Here is a 4,580-nt window from a genome sequence, read left to right as displayed (position 1 = left end):
AGAAGGTTCCATGTGCACTTGAGAAGAATGAGTATTCTGTTGTTTTAGGGTGGAATGTTCTGTATATATCTATGAGGTCCACCTGGTCCAATGTGTCATTCAATGCTCTTGTTTCTTTATTGATTTTCTGTGAAGCCACTCTTCTGACCTTTCTAATGTGTTATTTCCTGGCCTCTGTGGTGCAGAGGTATGTTTCAGTCTCACCATTGCATTCTGGGATTTTCAAAGTGGTTTCTTGTCTATGTATAATTGCCAGATGATCTTCTTGTGAGGGGAACTGATGTCAGGAATGACCTATGTGCATTTCTCTTGAAGTATGTTAGATTCACTCATACAATGAAGTACTATGCACCAATTAAACAAGAAATTACTAACAAATTTGACGTGGATGAATATAACATGATGTTTACTAAAAGAAACCATCCACACAAAAGAATATAAGCTGTATGATTCAATTTATATGAAGTTCAAGAAAGATCAGAGAAAACTAATTTATGTTGATACAAGTCAAAAAACTGTTGGCTCACTAGCTACAACTATTGATTGGAAAAAGGCATAAGAAAGCTTTCCATAATGGAATAAGTGTTCTGTATCTTGAACTATGTGCTGGTTATAAGGGTGTTTTTATATGTAAACTGATATTGAGCTGTACAATATTTATTTTAATTTTTGAAATGTGTACCTCAACTGAAAAAAGTGAAATACCATGGGAAAAAAACATGTTAAAAAGATAAAATTGCTAATTTAAAAATCAATACATTTTGGGAGGAAGAGTTAAGATGCCAGAGGAGTAGGGGGACCCCAAGTTTGTCTTGTCCCTCAAACACAGCTAGATAGTTATCAAATCATTCTGAACACCCAAGAAATCAATTGGAGGTTTGAGAGAACAAAACCTGCAAGTCTACAGAGAGAAAAATGACCACCTTTTGGAAGGTAGGAGGAGCAGAGATTTGACTTCGGGGGGATATAGTTATGACCAGGAGGGATTCTGCTTATGGAGGCTACTGCAAAGTATTATAAGCAGTGGAGCACAACATCTGAACTTTTAGAAGTCTGCTACAGTGAGGACTGGCCTGGTTTAAAGGTACTCAAGTAGCAAAGTGGGGCAGAACCCTAGGTATGACAGCATGGTCTGAGGATCCACTGGGTTGCAATAATAAAGGATGGTGCCAACCATGCTGCATTGTTCCTAGGCATAGGAGCTGGGAAGCTGGGTGAGCACAGTGGATCTTGGTGCCGGATTTCTGCTCTCTTTTACCATAAACTGCCAACCACAGCATAGTCAGCAACCGCTTTCCTGGGACTGACTGGCAAATGGCAAAAACATGGTGAGACCCTCCCCTGGAAGAATAGCACAGGTTTATGCCACAAAAGTCCTTAAAATTTGGAGTTTTGAAACTCTATCTCATGCCTGAATAAAAAAAAAAAATACTTCAGGCACAAACAACAAGCAAGGTGAATGCCAGATTCAGATGGAAATCAGGGACTCAAGAGGGGTGACTGGTTGCTCTTCTCTGAGGACTCACTGAAGAGGGGGAAGGAGGGACTTCCAACTCCAGGTCTAGAGAGTGCAGTGCCACTCTATTCATCCCCCCATCAGCACTGAAAGCCTTCAACTCCAGGTCTAGAGAGTGCAGTGCCACTCTATTCATCCCCCCATCAGCACTGAAAGCCTTCAAAGAGTAAAAGAGCATCGTTTAGTGGGAGCCAGAGTGGCTTACATCAAGCCCTATCCCCCCTGTAGCCTGGAGGAGCATTTCCACTGAAATAAGTCAGCCAGAGAATCAACACAGCGGGCCCCTCTCCCAGAAGACCAGCACAAACCATTCATTTGCACCAAGACTACTGATCAGAGTACTTCAAAGCTGCAGCTCTAGGAGAAATAAAATCTGGCTTCCTTTTTAATTTTATTCTTTCTTTCTTTATTAATTTTTCATTTATTTTCTTATTTTTTTCAATTCCTTTTTAATTTTTAATTATTTTTAAATTTTATTTTTATATATGCTCTTCATATATTTTTTTAATTGTTTTGTTTTTATTTTGTTTTATTTTATTTTATTTTGGGATCTAGATTCTTTTAACAAGCAGACCAAACACACTCAGGATCTAGGGGTTTTTTGTGTGTGTGTGGTTTTTTTTGGGGGGGGTTGTATTTTTTTAAAATTTGTGTGTATGTGTTTGTTTCTTCTTTTCCTTTCTGAATAAAATGACAAGACAGAGAAATTCACCCCAAAAGAAGGAAAAGGAAGTAGAACTCATGGCCAAGGATTTAATCAATACAAATATAAGATGTCTAAACTAGAATTTAAAACAATGATTCTAAGAATACTAGCTGGGTTTGAAAAAAGCATGGAAGACACTAGAGAATCTCTTACTGCAGAGATGAAAGAATTAAAATCTAGTCAGTCTGAAATTAAAAATGCTAAAACTGAGATAATCCCAAATGAAGGCCATAAAATTGAGAATGGATAAGCAAAGGAGTGAATCAGTGACCTATAAGATAAAACTATGGAAAATAATGAAGCTGAAAAGAAGACATAAAGAACGGTAATGGACCACGAAAGTAGACTTAGGGAACTCAGCAACTCACTAAAATTTAATAACATTCATATCATGGGAGTCCCAGAAGATGAAGAGAGAGAAGTGGGGGCAGAAGCTTATTCAGGCAAATTATACCTAAAAACTATCCTAATCTGGGGAAGGACACAGACATCAATATCCAAAAAGTACAGAGAATTCTCATTAAACTCAAAAAAAAAAAAAAAGCTGACCCTCACCAAGGCATATCATAGTCAAATTCACAAAATACACAGACAAGGGAAGAATCCTGCAATCAGCAAAGGGATAAAAAAGTATTTAACATACAATGGAAGATAAATCAGGTTCACAGCAGATCTGCTCAGAGAAACCTGATAGGCCAGAAAATGCAGCATGAAATATTCAATGTGCTGAATTGGAAAAATGTTCACTCAAGAATTCTTTATCCAGCAAGTTGTCAATCAGAATAGAAGGAAAGATGGTTTCCTCTACAAACAAAAACTAAAGGAGTTCATCACCACTAAACCAGCCCTGCAAGAAATTTTAAGAGGGACTCTTTGGAGGAAAAAAAAGACCAAAAACAAGAAAGGCTAGAAAGGACCAGAGAACATCATCAGAAACACCAACTTTACAGGTAGCACAATGGCACTAAATTCATATTTTTCAGTAATCACTCCAAGTGTAAATGGACTGAATGCTCCAATCAAAAGACATAGAACAGCAGAATGGATTAAAAAAAAATAAAAACAAGATCCATCTATATTCTGCCTACCAGAGACTCATTCTAGACCTAAAGACACATGCAGATTGAAAGTGAGGGGGATGGAGAACTATCTATCATGCTAATGGATGTAAAAAGAAAGCTGGTGTGGCCAGACTTAATCAGACAAGCTAGATTTTAGAAAAAAAACTGTAACAAGAGATGAAGGAGGACATTAATACCATAATTAGAGGACCTATCCATCAAGAAGTTCTAACATTGTAAATATTTATGCCACCAACTTGGGAGCACCCAAATATATTAATCAACTAATAATAAACATAAGGTCATTGATAACAATGTAATAATAGTAGGGGACTTTTAACAATCCACTTATTGCAATGGACAAATCATCTAAGCAGAAGATAAAACAAGGAAACAAGGGCTTTGAATGACACACGGGACTAGATGGACTGAACAAATATATTCAAGACATTTCATCCTAAAGAAGCAGAATACACATTCTTTTCAAGGGCACACGGAACATTCTCCAGAATAGATCACAAACTAGATGACAAATCAGCCCTCAACAAGTACAAAAAGATCAAGTTTGTACCATGCATATTTTCAAACTGCAACATTATGACAACTGAAGCCAACCACAAAATAAAATTGGGAAGAACTCAAATACATGGAGGTTAAAGAACATCCTACTAAATAATGAATGTGTTAACCAAGAAACTAAAGAAATTAAAACATTATATATATATAATGTTTTAATTTAATATTTAATAATTTAACTTATTTATTTATATATTATAATTTATATATTATATATAATGTATTATATATAATATATATATTATAATTTAAATTATAATTTAATTTAACATACATATATATGTGTGTGTGTGTGTGTGTGTGTGTATGAAAGCAAATGGAAACTGAAAACATGACAGTCCAAAATCTTTGGGATACAGCAAAGAGGGGAATTATATTGTAATACAGGATTACCTCAAGAAGCAAGAAAAGTCTCAAATACACAACCTAACCTTACAACTAACGGAGCTAGAAAAAGAACAGTAAATAGAGCCTGAAGCCAGCAGAAGAGGGGAAATAATAAAGATTAGAGCAGAAATTAACAATACAGAAACAAAAAGCCAATAGAACAGATTAATGAACCTAAGAATTGGTTCTTTGAAAGATTAATAAAATTCATACATCCATAGCCAGACTTATGAAAAAAAAAGAGAAAGGACCCAAATACATAAAATCATGAATGAAAGAGGAGAGATCACAACCAACAACACCGAAATACAATCAATTATGAGATTATTATAGA

This window comes from Enhydra lutris, unplaced genomic scaffold, assembly GCF_002288905.1.
Source record: "Enhydra lutris kenyoni isolate GAN:26980312 unplaced genomic scaffold, ASM228890v2 scaffoldscaffold83, whole genome shotgun sequence".
NCBI classification, from domain to species: domain Eukaryota; kingdom Metazoa; phylum Chordata; class Mammalia; order Carnivora; family Mustelidae; genus Enhydra; species Enhydra lutris.
This window is presented reverse-complemented; position numbering follows the sequence as displayed.